An 18526-nucleotide genomic window follows, 5' to 3' on the forward strand; every position below is an offset into this window, starting at 1 on the left:
TGTATAGAGCAAAGGAGAGTCAGAGGAGACATGATTCAGTTGTTTGAATTTCTCAAAATGAAAGATGGCAATGGATTAAGTTTTTGCACGGAAAACAGGACGAGGGGTCATTGGTTTAAGCTATTCAAATCTTAGGCTAACCTAGAAATCAGGAAAAACTACTACTTTAGTAGGGACGTGGGCACTTGAAACGACTTACCTGAAGAGGCGGTACTGAGCAAGGGGTGAATAGCTTTAAGAGGGCCATTGATCTTCATTGGGGACTATTAAATTGACTAGGTCCGGCCTAGCTGGCCCAGAGCCTGTTGCTGGTCGTCACATTTGTATTTGTATTGTTAAACCCACCTGTGTAACATAACTTGTAGTAATAAGTCGAAGAACACTTTAGATGACGTAAAGCAGCGGGATTAAGATGTAGATTTAAAGCAAGTTGACTCGACGCTTCTTCGAAATGGCTAATTGCTTATATTGCTATGCTAAACACAAGAGTCGTATCTGCACTTTTTATCAAAATTGAGTTACAGTCATCAAGTGATTTTTTTGTCACATATTTTGCCTAAATACAATATTTTATAGTCATTTATGAATGCATCCGTATCAAATACTTGGTTATTGCCGTTAAAGTTGGTGGTACACAACTTTAACGGCAATTTCTCGTATTGAACTCATATGCAGATACGGTTTTTGCGCTTCGGGCAATTATACAGGGTGTGGTAGATAAGTAATGAGACTCAGTCTAGAAAAACAAATGTATTGATAAGATTTGTACAAACGTTAATATTCTTCGAAGTAGTCGCCTTGGGCGTCGACACATCGCTGCCAGCGCGTTTTCCAAGCTTCGTAGGCCCCACTGTAATCCGCTGGAGTAATCCCAGTTAGTGCCTTCGTGACAGCACGTTGGATGTCCAGAATATTATTGAAACGATGAGCCTTCAAGCTTCTTTTTACCTTCGGGAATAGAAAGAAGTCAGGAGGACACGTATCAGGCAAACGTCCACTCGTCGTTGCTTTTGTTCGGCGGTGAGCACTGGGGGAACCAATTTTGCGCAAACTTTCCTCATCATCAAATCTTAGGTAACAATTTGGTGGACAGAACATTTATTCACGGAGACCTCGTTTTGCCCAAGCGAAAGCAAAATTTGATTGCATACCGCTGTTCTATCGAGCAATCCTTCTTCGGCGTTTTCCCAAGTGTCACGAGCACGCAAACAACGTTTACACGAAACTCGACCCTCACTGCGCCAGAGTTCCGACGCGATTGCGAACCGGTTCTATTGTTAGCTCAGATCACTCCACCACCATGTCGGTGTTCTCCCATTTGGTTCAAAATTTCTCCACGGGGGGCTTCCGCCCAACTGACCGGAAACACGATTGACCAATCGGGTGTCTTCCAACTCTACGTAGGGTTTGAAGGGAGGGGCTTAGGTGCTCGGACATTCAAGGCTGTTTTCAAGAGTAAATTTCTAAGCTTAACAATCTGGCGCCTTAGCTTGGCGCGATTTTTAGCACCATTCGGGGTTCAGGGCGTGGGTTGCCATTGAAAAGTTCAACGTGGTATAGAAGAGAGCAACCGGGATAGCACCATTCGGGATTCGGGGGGGGGGGGGGGGGTCCTTTTGAAAAGTTCCACGTGGTGAAACTAGTTGCACGTCCCTATGCAAAATGGGAAAGTTCATTGAAAGCAACCGTCAGGGTAGCAGACTGGAAATAACATTCGGCTCAGGCATCCAGTTCCAGGGAAAATCGGCGTCTTCAATTAATTAAAAAAACACCCTAGTAATAAAATATTAATTAATTCTAAGGAAAATAATAAACATTTATAGTTTATTTTCAACTGAAAAATTAAGTATAATGACTTTATTAATTATTTGTTCAAACTAAAAAATCAAATGCTAATTTAAATAATAATCTACTTTATTACACCGATAAATAATATTTTGTTAAAAAAGAGCAAATAATCGCTTGTTTAAAATAGCTAATTTTAGCGTTCATTGAATGATTGATCAGGAACTTGGAAGCTATTTTCTCTAAATTTTTCTGAATAATAGTCGTAAATAATTGATAATTAGTTTGTAATAATTGATAATTAGTATTATGCACATAATCAGTTGTGCATTTAAGCAAAATTCAGCGGGGGAGAAGGGGGGGGGGGGTCGTATTTGACGACTTTGCCAACTAAATTTAAAATATATTTTCATCTCGAAAACCGCGTTTCTCATCGCATATGCTTCTAAGTTCCAAATAAAGTTCAGCATTATTAGCCGATCGGATCAAACTATTCACGTTTGAATGCAGCAGAGAATACTTGTGCGTTTGAAGATGAACACCCCTGCAAAAGTCCCTCATTTGTGTTTGACTTTTTTAAAAAATTCAGTAAAAAGAAAAAATGATCTTAAAAAAAAATGTATTGTACTTTTTTGTAGAATGGGCAGAAAGAAGTTTACAACTCATATTAATTTATAAACACAAGCGTTCAGTAAGCCGCACTTACATTGTATGAACCTCAATAATTTTATTTATATTTTTGCACAAGGGCAAAAATTGGTGGGGTGCATAGGTTCAAATGCCTTTTTTTTTTTTTTTTTTTCAAACATATAGTAACTTTTTTCAAACAAAACACTCTCTCTCTCCCACTCATTAAAGCAGCTTCAGCTTCCACTTTCGGAGAAGTCATTATTAGCATATACAGTAGGCGCCGCTTAATGTGATCACTTTGGGACAAACATAATTTGATAAAAATGACCGAAAAGAATCCAGGAGACACAAAATAATTTTTTTCCAATTAAGGAGCATTTATTTTGAAAGCCTCAAATTAAAATCACAGTGACTCAACAAAACGCACTTTCAAATCATAAGTTATCAAATTCACAGAATGGAAATATCTGAATTATAAAAAGTTAAAGCTAAATTATGCAATTTTTAATCACATAGTAATAGGTGAAGTAAAATATGACCGTTTTCCATGACATTCGTAAACCAGTTTCAAATCACATTCAGCTTTTCTATCTTTTCCAGCATGGTTTTGCTTGTTGTTTAAATTTTAATTTAACTTCGCTTTGTTTTCAATCTCGACACAATTCTTTAATAGTTTACAAAGCAATGGCAACAATGGAGGTCCTACATCAATGTCATGTCAGCGACTGAATTTTTTTAGGTGCAAAAGAAAGTTTTCTTAGAGGAAGTCTGTGGTCACTGGGGACGAACTTTCTGTAGCTTCCTTCCAAGAAAAATTTTGAACTGCTATTGAAAACCGCAAAATGCTACCCAGAAAGTTAGTCTCGTCAGGGTTTGCCTATGTATTTCTGTTAATTGAGGAACAATAACGGGGAAAAATTGAAAGTTTATGAAAAAGTGATAACAATAAACGAAGTCGCTGATTACAATATCCGACTTTTTTAACGTGTGTTAACATACAAGTGTTCCGGGACTTCGTGATTCTGATAACATTAAGCGAATGATAACATTAACCGTGATCACATTAAGCGGCGCCTACTGTAATAGACAAAATAAAAATGAAAAAATCAGGAGAATTGCGTTACATTAAATGACTAACTATGAGCATGGTTTAGGGTTTTTTTTTTTTAACTTAGATTGTTTTTGAACTGTGATGTTATAGTTCTGGTTCTTGGTAAAAACTAATTCTCATGGTGTTAGAGCTCTGCACTCTTAGAGCTGTGAAATTTTTATTCATTTTCAAAAACGATTCATACATTTTTTTTGACATAAATTGAAATGCACTGGTTTGACCAGTTATCAGTTATGGTCACTCTAGCTTAGTAATGGTTGCGCCAAACACAGAAATTTTTGGGTCCGTCACACATGACTTTTACGGTCCCCCCCTTCCATATTGTTAATTCCTATGGTGCTAAATATATTTCAACCCCCCTTTTAAAAATTTCGAGTCCCCCCCCCCGCCCTGTGCACGCCCCTAAGTTACGGGCCAGGGCCATACTAAAAACTAAAACTGGTCATGCTCGCTGAGTTCAATTATTTTCAGGAAATACACAAAAAGTATGTTAAAACTTATGTTTTTAGCAACATCATCAAATTTCAAGCAACAAATTCCAGCGTATTTAAATTAAAAATTGGATAAATAATCCCCATTTTTATTAAGCACTTTTATTACTTGGCCTGGTTGCCATGGAAAAATCTGAGGCCTGCTTTTGCTTATATCTCAGCTACTAAACCACTTTGTGATTTTGGGATTTCACTTAATGATTTGCTTAATTTAAAGGTACAGCTTAACGCTGAAAAATTAAAATTCTAAAATAAAATTATTTTTTCGGTTACGATGGAAAACAGCAAATTTCATGCACTTTCCCCATTAAATATTTGAATATAAAACCCATTCTTACAAATTTTGTTGCCTTGCAACAGTATTGTTAATAGTAATCATAATGACTATTTTGAATCAAGGCTTCACTGGAGCAAGAATGAAATTTATTCACTATCGTTGCTTTTTTAGAGTTTTTATCCTCATCCATGCCAATAATCGATAACAGGGCTAAGTAAAGAGACATATTAGGTTCTTTATCACAAAACATATGTTGTGAGCCATTCTTTTGCTTATATCTCAGCTAACTTCGAGGCTTCGGAATTTCACAAAATGATTTGTTTAATCTTAAGGTACAACTTAACGCTAAATAAAATTTTTGTTTAAAAACAAAAATCTTCAAAATAACGGTTTTTTTTTTGAAAAATACTAAGCACTTCACATGATGAACTCAAAAGGACAAAAAAACTTTTTTTGGTTCAGAAGGGCTATTATATAAGAAAGGACAAAGTATTCCTGTAGTTTTCAATTATTCCAAGAAAAAGACTTAACTAACGAAGAAAAGCGCGCTCAAGTCATTTCAAATCAAACTTTCCCATTAAGAAAAATATGCATGTTTCAACCCTCAAATTTATGATTGCAAGCTAGAAAATAATAAAACATTCTCTACATGACTTGAGCCGTACTTCTCTTCGTTTGTGAAGCCTTTTTCTTAGAATAGTGGAAAACTACATGGATACTTAAATTGTCTTTTCTGACCCGGAAAAGCTATTTTGTCCTTTTGAGTGCATTATGAAAAGTGCATACTCAGTATTAAAAAAAAAATCTGTTACTAATCGCATTTTTCAAAAGCGATTTTTGACAAATCGCTTTCAAAAGGTTCGCTTGAACCAGGGCTGCGGAGTCGGAGGGAAAATGGCCGACTCCGACTCCTAGATTTTTTTAAATCTATTTATTTATTATTATTTTTTTTCAATCCACTCCCCCTAATGGGAAGGGGGAAAACCTCAAAACATAGATTGAAATACTAATTCCTTTTTATGAAAATTTAGCGTTGTATTTCATTGCTAAATTAAGATGCATACAACGTTAGAAACTAAACTTGAATATCAAATTTTTCAATGGTTTGGATTTTATAAGTAAGAATACTTTTAAATCCCATGCTTTAAAATAATTGAAAAGAATTAATTTGCTGTGTCATAATATATATTTGTGTCCTAAATAATCCTGCATTTATCTTACTTACTTAAATACAAACCCCAGTTGCTTAAAATATCATTACAAATTAGAATTTATTGAGGTGATTTGCTACTACTCATCGGTAACTTATAAGCAATTCTATCGATAAAATTGTGAAATGAAGTTTGAAACATTGTCAAATGCTTTCATTTTTTGTTATTAAGTTCAAATTAAACTTTGATTACAAAGACTAATTCTTAACAGATTGTGTATTTAATCAATATTTAATATTTCATAAGGTGTAAAAATTAGAAATTAAAATGCTACAAAATTTAAACTGCAAGTGCTTTTCTTTTTACATTACATCCATGATTTTATGTAAAAAAAGTAGCAGTTAATGTAAACTAGCAATAAATTAATGTTTTACATTTATTACTAATTAACATTATGGATTTTTTTTCTATTTATAGTGTCATATTTGTTTATAATAGTAAAACCAATGTAATGTGTCAGAAGATTTAATAAACATTGAAAAGCAACAAGATTTAAATTTAAGGTCTAAGCATTTTTTTTAAACATTTAAATTAATTTAAATGAGAAAAAAATAATAAGTAAGAATTTCAATTAATATTGTGACATGGCATTATACTGATACTTTCATTCATTGCATAAAAAAAGTTTCTTTGGGAATTTTCGAAGTTTTAAATTTGTTCACTATGCGGTTGTTGAATGTTGAAGTAGGGGAATGTGGGACAAAGTGAATAAGAAGGGCAAAGTGAAATGCTGAAATATTTACTCTGCTGTTAGTGCCACCTATCTAGTAATATTTTAACTATGTAGTAAAAAATTTAGCCTATTCTAGCTAAGAAAAAAATAACTCTGAAAATCATAGAATGTGATAACACAAGCAATTTTCGAAAAATGATTCTCATATTGTAATATTTTATTGTAAGTCGAAAATTATGCTAGGTATTATTAAATGATAAATTTCTTGTAATCATCATTTGAAATATTAATTGAGACCTAATATTCGATGCAACATTTATTTAGTTAATATTAAGCCTATTAATATTTTAATTATTTTGCACAGTCAGACAAGTACATGCGGGAAAAGTGAAAAATTAATTTTGTTTAATTATTCAATCATTTATCAAATCTTTTACGCATTTTATTAATTACTTTATTAACATACCTTAATTTAGTAATTCAATTATTTATTCATTCATACACTTATTTTCTTATTCATTCACTGTTTTGCTCACTCGTTTATTTCTCCCCATACATTAATTAATTTATTTAATTAATTATTCGTTTATTTCTTTTAGTACCTTTTCATTTATTCATTCAACCTTTTATTTACTGATTCCTTAGATCAAAAATATTTTTTATAATCTAATAGAAAATATTTTATTTCAAACATATTTCATTTTTCACTTTGCCCCATGAAAAAATTAAGCGAAATTGTTCCACTTTTTTTTTTTTTGAAAGTAAAAATTCACCGACGAAAATAAAAAAAAATACCATTTCAGTGCACGTTTTATTATAAAATACAATGTTCTTTCATGTACTGTAATTTTCAAAACAAATTTCCAATTTGTTCATTTTGAAAAAGCTCAGTCAGCTTAACCATTTCACTTCGCCCCACATTCCCCTACTCTGCCAAAACAAATAATCGGTTTGGCTGCCGATATACAGTATACCGAATACCAAGTATTCCGTGTACAGTCGACTCCCGCTACAACGCGATTGGACTTACGCGAAATAACTACAACGCGAGTTTTTTCCGAGTAACGAATTTTAGAGCTAACGCGAAATTTTCGTCCACAACACGAATTATTTTAGAAGGAAGTATCTGCTTCGTTATCGGCTACAAAATATTTATTTTGTAAATGTTACTACATCACTTTAAGCATCACTGACAGCGAAAGTTCTCACACCAAACTAATCAACGCATCGCGTTGTTAGTGCATCAAAAAACCACTCAGCATCTTTCATTTATTCATTTTTTTCATTCTAAATCTTAAAGTGTATGAAATTTCTGGCACCTCAGTGGCACCTTTATCTAAAGTTTGTGAAGATAGGAAGAAAAAGAAAGTTTCTGATTAAAAAAAAAAAAAAAAGCCTTAGATTCTCGATAGACTTGAACAACTACAAAACGTCGACGGTAGCACGACATTAATATAAGTGAATTTTCCATACGTACAATTAAAAGTCAAAACAAAAAGATATCCGTAAAAGTTCATAACTTAGTTTCAATATTGAAGCTTGCAGAGCAGTCTAGCAAAGTAAATATTAATATAGAAGGAGCTCTTGTATTGTGGATTAAAGAGATAAGAAAGAGGGGCTGTTGCCCCAAATGGAAACGTTATAAAAGAAAAGGCGAAGCAACTGTATTTAAAAATACATTAGATGAGAATAACGATTTGATCATGGAGCATACATCATCATCTTCATTTTTTAACTCATAAATATTATTACTGTATCTGCTATACAGTACTATTATAGTTCAGCATTTTATTATTAATACATACTTTGCGTACAGTGTTGTTTTATTTTATGTCTATATCTCCATTCATTTTGAGCATTTAAAATATTTCATGTTGAATAAAAGTTTTTTTTATCTTTAAATACGGTAAAAGTTCAGTTCTCTATTTAAGAAATTGTGCTGTGTAGTTAAGGAATTTTTTTAAAGCAGTTTGAGGGGTGTTTATAAATGACTAAAAGAATTTGGTATGCTTTAAAAAATGTTTTTCATATACTTTTCCACAACGCGAAATTTCAACTTACGCGAGGAGTCTTGGAACGCATCCTTCGCGTAAGTCGGGACTCGACTGTACCTCTAGAATAATAACAATAAAGAAAGAAAGAATAAAGCATCAAAATTCAAAGAACTGGGTGGATAGGTTTTCAAGAAGTTGTTTAGAATTTTATGCTATTTAACATTTATTTACACGGGATTGCTTTTTTAAGAACTAATCTAAAGTTTGCTACTTTTATTTTATTTTTAACCTCATTCTTGTAACTTTATCAAAATAAGTTTTTCGTTTATGTTTTCCCTTTATTTATCCTTGTTGGTTTCTAGCTGGTTTTTTTTCATTGTGCTGTATTCTAATTTTATAGTCTGGACATAAACTGCAAAGTTTTGATAATTTCGATAATTTTGTAACCTTCTCTATGGGAAAATCAGTGTGCTTCATTGAAAAAAAAAGCATTTATAATCAGTTGATCATTAATTTGTCACTAAAATAATTTTAATTCACTTAAGGCATTAATTATGCAATTAGTTTATTATTTGGAAATTTAAAGCTTAAAATATAATTGTGTTTTCCTTTTTTTTATTTCCTATGTGGGCAATAAATACTTTCATTATCAATTTCAGCGAGAAAAGTAAAACACGCGAAATTTTCGCCATAGTAATACGAGTCTTCGAGTCTTTTCCCCCTTTCTCACCACTCAACATAGCCTCCACTCACTCACAGTGTACTTCTAACTGGACAATAGGAGGAGATAACACGCATGTTCCCCCCTGTATTCCTACCTCCATGGCAAGAAATCCTTCCACTATGTATTGGCATTTATCGATATTTAGGGATCGCCAAAAAAGTTTATTTTAGACAGAGGCCAAAGATGGCGATGGAGTGGCTCAGACTTTCAGATCTCTTTATTAGGAGGAAGGTGTTCGCCCCGTGACAAGCTTATCTTGATGTGTTTGACAGTTTGGGCCAGTTGGAACCTCACCATCATGTCAGCCGGTGGAGACCCCACTGCGAGCGACTGCGGCACCACGTGGCGGCCAGTCTCATTACTTATCTACCGCACCCCGTACTCTAGAGCTGGTTTATCGATCTTTTATGACCCGCGGACTGGCAAAATCTTTTGAAAAAAGTTCAAGGACCTGAGATGTTTTAACTTTTTCTCTTTTTTTCTTTCTTTTTTTTCTGCAAAAAGGTTATTAAAAAGAAAACTTAAATCACTGCATTAACGGGTGGTTAAAAAGAGGTGAGTCTCGGTACGTTAACTAGAATTTTGTTTAATGTGAGTTTAGATGTGAAAATTATGAACATTTTTGACTTGAGGGACCGCTAAACACAAAACTTTTGCGAAGCTTGTTTTTTTTTTCCTTTTTTACCAAATAATAATTACAATAAATGAATTAATAAATATATTATCAAAACTTTCAAAACTTCACTGGTGTTAAAGAACTGTTACAAAAAAGGTTTAAATGTTAAGAATAAGATAAGTGACTATCGTAATAAATATACGTAAATAATAAACATTGTTGAAAAATCGTAGAAAATAACGAAAATTAAAAAAAAAAAAAAACGTTAATTGACGTGGATGAGCAAAAATCTTTGAGGATCGGTCAAATTTTTCTGCTGACTGGTGCTAGTCCGCCGGCCCACTGGTTGAGAATCATTTCTCTAAAGTATAAGTTTGAAAATAAGTAGAGTACTTTCTTTTTCGAGAAAAGAACTGAACATAACGCGATTTTTCATATGTGAACATTAAAAACTACATTAAAAACACTTCTTCTGCTAACATTTTCTTGCTACCTTTAAAGCAAAAAAAAAGTTATTTTCCATCGTTAAAGTTATCAAATAAAGCATACTTGCGTTGCAATCTTTTAAGAAAAAAAAATATCCAAGTAGGGAACTTATTTGAATTCTTTCCAATTAAAACAGCACAACTAAAGAGGCTAATTAATTAATCATGCTGCGCTTGAATTTAATTTTAATGCAGTTCTCTTTACTCTTACGCTTTTCTTCTACTTTTATAAAAACAAAAGCTTCTTGGATTTGGAAAAGCGTTCAAATCGAAACGAGCCTATATTATCGTATACCATCAACAGCAGATTTGCCTGATTTCTGATATACATTCAACCGGCACACCGGAATGCCCCCCCCCCCTGCGTGTTGAGTATTCAGAAGGATACTCAGGTTGTTTTTTAGAGTGTTTTAGAGGATTTTTAATCCTTAACGCTATGAGTAAATGGTTACTAATTGTGAACCTAAACCAGGGTTAATAAAAATTGGCACACGCAAATAAATTATAACATTTTATATCCTATGTGTTAATATTTATAGGTTACTTTAGTAAGAAGAAACACTTTGAACGAGGAATAAAAACTTGAACACTATACTTACATATACTTTTCATGGCTAGGGAAAGAAAGAAAGTCTTTTAGAAAGTTTTTAGTTTTTTAGAAAGCCTTTTTTAATTTTAATTTTGTCGTAAAAATCCTCACAAGCTAATTCGATATTAATTTTACTAGTCAATGTTTCAAATGACCAGAGTAATTATTTTAAACCTAAAACCTAAATAATCCTTCAGTTGATAATTTTTAGACTTTTTTGGTCATATATAATCAAATTTAGCATTTTCCAGAACTCGAAGTAACCCGGCCGGGACACCGGGATTTTGTCTGAAAACTAAGACTGTCCCGGTCAAACCGGGACGTCCGTTAAGCCTAATTCAACAGGAAATGTTATGAGAATCAAAACATTTATCGGAAAGCAAAATATCTTCTACATGTTGATGAAAAACCTTAGCTAAAAAAGAAAAAGATATCAATGTATTTATTTTAAACTGGTACGTATGCAGCGCTTTTTTTTCTTGCCCTCTCAGTTTATATAATTGAAACAATGGGATTCTTTCCAAAATTTTAAAAGTGTATTTTTTCTTTTTTTGAAACAGCGTGCTTAAAAACATAGAATCTGACCATTGTTTAAACAATTTGACAAAGTCTAACATTAAAAAAAAGATTTTAATCAGTGCGCTTCTGCCGATAACATCACAAATGAAGAAATGCCATTCATAGAGCACAATATTTAATTCGCTTCTTTACTCTCATGTGTTGGCAACGATATGGTTGATATCAAGCGTAGAGCGCAATATTTAATTTGCTTCTTGATTATCATAACGTGAAAACGCGGTTGACAGGTGCGCCAAAGCACATCATTTGTGACGTCATAAAGACCACGCCTTATTTTAAAAATCGGACATTTTAAAAAATTAGTTAAAATTAAACGTTAAGCAAATGAAAGTTTTCCTCTCTCCATGTTACTTTTTTGTATATTCTATCAATTTCAGTGGCTAAAAGTAGTTCTTTTGACTGAAGGAAACAATTCAATTCTTTGTTTTTTTTTAAACACTTAATGCTGAAAATGTAAGGAAAAAAAAAGAACGAAATATCATCAAAATTTTATCTAATATCTACCATATGATTTAGAGAAGGTGTAAAAATAATTGAAATACAATGATTTGCACTGGCAACTAAATTTTAGGAAGAATACATTAAAATGGCAATAGCTAATCTGATATTTTATTAGGGTAATATGCCATAAGTAGAATTTGTTTCACTTTTTAATTGCAAAACAAAATAAATGAAAAACATCTTTTGTGTCTTTTATTTTGCATTAAAAAAGTGAAATTTTCTGAGTTTGGGCAAATTTAATCAATCAATCAAATTTCTTAAGTTCTTCAAATTCTCACTCGTTAGATAAACTATTTTATTTTCTTATTTCATGAAGCAAATAAATAAAGATTAAACTTACACACTCCACATTGTTTTCGGATTTGTGATGAAAATCTTTCTTTTCCCCATTGATGCAGAATTTTGAGGCATGAAAAAAAAAGTGAATTTTTCTTGTAGATGGCAATGTTAAACATTTTAAGGCGGTTTTGAGCTAGCTTTTCATTAATCAAATCAAAAATGATTTTATCAACACATGCTAAGTCAAGCATTCTTTCCGGTAAATATTTTCTGATTGTTAAATCGATTATGTACAAAAGGTGGAAAAATCATCCAGTTTTCAATTTAAATTATGTTAATTTGTTTCTACTTTAAACAAAACCTAAATTAATAAAAGGAATTCGAGCTTTTAATATTTTTTAACTTAATAAAATGTTTCGTCATGCTTAATATTGTGTTGTGTCTGTAGTGAGGGGGGTATCAGAAGGGAACATTTTACTCAAATGTTTACAGAGCTTAAGTAATGAAACTTTTATTGTAATACAGTAATAGGCTAAGCAATTAAAAAAACAATAATTTCAGGGGGTTTTTTTTGCATGAAATTTCAAGAAATAACATTAATTTCAGGGACATTATGTCTGCATATTTTTTTTTTTTTTTTTTTTACAAATCATGTATTTATAAGAAAAGCGTAAAATCCTTGAATATGTAAGTTTATACTGCAATAAATATTCATAAAATCATTAGCGTTAGACATGGATAGGGTTTATTCAAGGTTTTCGTCAACTACACTACTTTTCAACGCTATTAGGTAAAGCTCATAACACACACACTGCTCGGTCTATATCTATGGATCGTCCCTCATAAGCACGAGGACTCAATCTCACTCCCCCCCCCCCCACCCTCTTTTTTTTAAACTGTTTTTAGCAATGAAGCATTTACATTTCACGGGCAATATGGTTATACTCCTTCTTTCAGAAGTCATTCGCTGCATTTTTGAAAATTGTCCCAAATTAGATGCTAAGTTTTAGTATTTTTGTAGTAAATATTGAAATAGTTGATTTTATTATTTTATTTATTGTTCAGGGATTTAAAGGTACTATGATGTCAATCGACATTATTTAGTTACTAAACATTCCTTACCTCCTTCCTTAAATCAGTACCAATTTAGTTTCAATAATCCAAGGTTCGAACACACTTAAGCCACGCCCCATTTTGTAACAACTCTTCAACTAGTTGTCGCATAAAACCATTCGTGTCTTCTAGAGCTAATGAATAGTAAATTTATTAGACAGCGGACTCATCTTTCCGGCGTGCTGGTGGTAGAATCCTTATACAATAGGACGGGGCTTAATAGTGTACAAACTCTATTTTTTAAACTAGTAAGGTATTTAAGGTAAGCAAACACCCTAAATATTTTTTTGTTCAATATTCATTGCACCTTTCTGAAACTTTATACTATTAATAATGACATAAATAACACATTTTGACTACTTATTTTTTAAAAAAATCTGATAGGGGTTTTTTAAAATAAAAATGCCATATTTTTAGCAAAAAGCTACCATTAACTTAAAACTTCCAGTGCATTAACTTTTCCATTATTTTAAAAACGTTTTGTGTCTTATCTCTTCGAGAGATACCACAGAGAGATATGACCCTGCAATTTGTAAATAATTAACTATAAACAGGTTTTATGGGTATATGTTTGAAAATTTAAAACGTGTTTTTTGCCGTCTTAAGCTTAATTGATCATTATTTCAAAACCACTTATTGCATGCACATATCACAGTAATGTGTTCAGTTACCATGTTTGCAAAGTTTTAAAGCTTTAGAGTTAATACTTTTTTCGCTAGAGCTCTTGGCGTAAATAAAAATTTTGAAACTTGGTTATGAGAAAATTAAGAAAGAAAAAGTAAATTTAAGTTATAAGTAGTGCAATTGAGTTTAATAAATTTCTTCTAGTTTTCTCAATAATTCACTGATTTAAAAACCGATTGCGGATTTAGAAAGAAGAACACCGAAGCTCTCCGCGTTTTTCAAAATCTTGAAATCGATTTTTTTTCGAAAATTAGGGTGTTCGCCTACCTTAAAGCGAGAAGAAAGGAATGCTTTCTAAGCAAATGTTATTGATTGTAAGCAAATCATACTGAAATTACTAACAAAATGCTCAAACAGAAACATAAAACCATCAGTATCAGTAATCAATACACAAGTATTTAAATGTACATTGCTGGTAAAAAAAAAACTGCATCACCCTCGCATTTTCACAACAGTGGGATTATGTGAGAAGTTTTGGTCGACCGATTAACGATGAATGTATGTGAAATTCTGCAAAACTTATGAAATTAACATTTAACAACAGGAATCCGATAATTGTTTACGTAGATCGGGACTGTTTCCGGGCCAAGGCAAATTGCTGACCCCATGCTCATTTTTCCATTTCTGAACCTGCGTGTGAGTTAAGAGAAAAAAATTACTTAACCCCATGTCAGTTTAAGTCTAATGGCAGGATAAAGGTTTTTAAATTGTTACTACCAGTTTTACCCTATGGCACGAAGCAGAATCATCCTGGAAAATGACGTTTGGAACTGAAGTAAAGTGATCCCGGATAGTAGGAAGCAATTTCTCCTCCAAAATGCCAAGTTACACCTGAGCGTTTACTGTTCCTTGCACAAAGTGAAGCCCAGCAACTTCTTAATCAGAAATACGTCCCCAAATCATCTGGGATACGGAATGCTAGACTGTGTATTGAATGCAGTCGGGATGAAATTCATCTCCTTTGCGGCGCGGGTGATGCAATTTTTTTATAATGACGGAGAGTATATTAGATTAAGTTGGAAAAGAATAAATAATGAAACTTTTTAGTGTTGAGTCAAAAAAAAAAAAAAAAAAAAATGTTGTAAAAAGTATTAAACAAGTATTTAGAAAAGTGTTCAACATAATCGTCAACTTTCTGAGGTACTATCTTGCTAAAGACGACAGTACTGCAAATGAGACAACGTTAACAGTAATTTGTAATTTACGGTATTGGGAAATATTTTCCATTGTCGACTAAAAAGCCTAAATTCCACGCAGCAAAGGAAAAAATTTACAATTCAAATGAGCGTGTTATTTTTTTTATCAAAACGTGGCAAGTAGACATGGGCCACAATGGTTCGATAATGATCGAAACATGAAAGGAAGTGAGAAACGCATCGAGAATTTTTAACTAGGTCCTTCTTCAAAGAAGAGGGAGTTCGATATTTGGTTGAATTTGTCACAAAAAGTTTTCTTTTTCACATTAGATAGGGAAGAACTAATGGTATAAACTTCTGACGTGAAGTAATGAATTGTCGTTGGGTGAAAGGGATTTTAAACGATGGTTTAGAAGATAGTAAGAACGCCTTCGTCGGGAAATGTTTCAGTAGGCAGTGGAATTTATTTTCAAAGAAGATTGAACTTTCAGTCGTAAAGCAGGAGCATACAATACATTGTATCTGCATAAGAATGTAAATTTTATAAGTGACTTTTTTGGAATAAATAAGAATAGAAGAATTTTCTTTCCTTGTCTTTTATCTATGAAGCATTTTAGGCTCTTAGAATAAAAAACAACAACAAAAGCATTTTTTCTTTGTCTTTTCCGCAGTAACTTTTTGAAATGAGGCAATATAACAAAGGAACTCTTTTTTTTTTTTTCAGATTTTTTTTTTGGTCTTCCTAATTTGACGCATTGTGGTTTCCATAATTAGTAAGAATATAATTATTTTCCTTCCTTCTTTTCCGCTAAAAGTGTTTTTGTGGGGGAAAATTGAGAAAAAAATTTATAAATCTTTATCGCTTGCAAAATATTCTAGGGGTTCTCTATTGAAATTTAATTGATAAGAAAATGTTCATTATTTGTTATCGCTTAGAAAAAAATATAATGATGTAGTTGCACCGTACAGATTGTTATGTAAAAATTCGATTATATTTGAAAAGAAAAATGTGACTGGTTTTTTTCTCTTAACTTTGCTAAGTAGTAAAAATCAATACTTTTTTTTTTTTAAGTTACTCTATTACAAACACGAAATGTAATTAAAGTGCATATTGTAGTGTAGTTTCAAAGCGAAAAAAAAAGAAAAAAGAAACTACAGTAGACTCTCATAAATCCGGATCGCAAAAGCTTAGACTCCAGCAAATCTGGATCCATAATCGGAAATATGTTTTTTCATAAAAATTGGTAAAACTCACGCGATTATTCCTTTATTCCTCATTTCATTAATGATATATCTATTGAAACTTTGGCGCTACACTTTCAACAAAATTGCCGTCATTTTTGATTCAACCATCCTGTATTAAAAACTTAAAGGAGATATAACCAAACTTTTCTTCAGAAGTTTGAACTTTAAGCATCAAGACAACTTGTAAGGTTCTCAAAGATCATGTTCTTTTTACCGTGGGAGATCTGCATACTATTCTACTACGACTAATAGATCTAAAGAGGCAAATTGTTGCATTAATGAAATTTTGGTAATGGGGTCGTTTCCAAAATTTAAACAGTATTTTTCTCTGAAAGAGCATGCTTAAAAACATAGGATCTGACCATTTTTTGAATAATTTGTTTAACTTTAATATTTTTAAAAAATTACTTAAATCGGTACGCTATCATTGTTTACACTTCTGCCGATGACATCACAAATGATGAAATGCCGTTCAGTGTTGTCATTCACAGAACAAAATATTTAATTCACATCTTTACTCACGTGTATTGGCAACGATATGGTTGGTAGCAATCGTAGAGCACAATTTTAATTCGCTTGTTGATTATCATAACGTGGAAACGGGATAGAAAGATGCGCCAAAGAGCATCATTTGTGACGTCATCAAGACCACGCCTTGTTTGAAAAATTGGACATTTAAAAAAATTAATTAAAAAAAAACTGTTAGGAAAATGAAAGTATTTTATGGGTCCATGTTATTATTATTATTATTATTTTTTGCTTATTCTATCAATTTCAGTGACAAAAAGTACTACTTTTGACTGTAGGAAACAACCCCATTACAGAATTTTGCAAGTAGTATTTTATTCATTGAATCAACGTTTTCAAGAATCCGTTTAAAGTCATTTATTTTTAATATATTACAGAACTTACTATAATTCATGTGTATTTTAAATTTTGCAATTTTTATAATTTTTAGTGCTTAGTTTAATGTTTAATCTTGTATTTTATTTCATTGACGACCCATCCAAAACGTAAATAAATAAACAAATAGTACAAAAAAAAAAAAAAAAAATAAAATTAACAAGTAAATAGAACAAAACAAAGTTAAAAAAAAACTAAATAAAAATTAATGCTAAATAACAGTACAAGACAGCGTATCACTTCATTAAAAAGTGAAAAAGGGGTTCTTTGTAATCCCGAAGCACATGTATGCAGCAATCTGCAATTTTGTGCAATTAAACGCTGTTATTTCTCATTTTACTGTGAAATATCATTATTGAAACTGAACTAGTAATAAGACTTAAAATGTTAACTAGTAGCTATTTCCAACTGGTCTCTCACTAATAACTGTCTGGCTACAAATAATCCAGATTTATTTCTTCCACGTAGCAGCGCTTTAACATTATTCTGATTAATTCTTTTGGCATTTAATAGAATGGATTTTTTTTTTTTGAAATTAAAAGCTTCTGGAGTAAGTAGCACCTGAACTCAGAGACAAGTAGCACCTGAACGCAGAGAACTCAGAGACAGAACACAAAGAAAAGAGGTGTTGCAACCACATCTTTTCAATCTCCTCTCCCTGGTTGTCGAACAAATCTTTTCAACAAGTTGAGGAGATTGTGTCGAGGATTTCAAGCTTAAATAGGAAATGTCGGCGAGAAGGGAATTCGAAAATAAATCAATTCTAGTAAACTTTTTAGCGCAATTATGGTCATAGAAAGACATCATACAACAATGCATTTGGATGAGATAGTACAGAATTACGCCAAATTACAGTAAAATGTTTTGTTAAGCAGGGGCATTTTATTATTTATTTCAAGTATTTTTGCAATTTGAATTTTTTTTTACTGCTGCATAAGAAAAGGGAAAGCTAAGCATTTTCTTGTATTTTAAAAAATATTTGTACCAAATTGAACTGAGTTGATAATTTTTGTCTTTTGTAACTTTACTAACTTTTAAACGTTGATTGTCGCAATTTAGATATTTTCAACATGTCATTTTATAATTTTAAGTATACATGTTTTAATATTTTAAATGTAATAATTATGTAGTATATATGTTTTATTTTATCCCAAACTACTATGTTTTTGTGTTTTGCCTTTGTAATTGGATTTTCTCTGTAGTGTGTAATACGTTTTAAGTAAATATATTAATAAATAATTTACAAGAAAATGGAATCAAGGATTAAAACGGAAGTGAAAAGAAACATTCAAATTATGGGCGTAAATGGACAGGAAATAATCAGAATTTAATTTTTCCATTTCGTATTAATATTGCTCTTCTTGCAATACATTTTTAAAATGAGCCCTTGAAAAAAAAAGAAAAAAACTGTCGTACAGCAAACGAATTAAGTTGTTCTAAAAGAAGGAAACAAGTTTGTATAAACTGCTACTTATTAAGAGGCTAAAAATGTTCTTTTAT

This window comes from Uloborus diversus, chromosome 4 (genome assembly GCF_026930045.1).
Source record: "Uloborus diversus isolate 005 chromosome 4, Udiv.v.3.1, whole genome shotgun sequence".
Lineage (NCBI taxonomy): Eukaryota > Metazoa > Arthropoda > Arachnida > Araneae > Uloboridae > Uloborus > Uloborus diversus.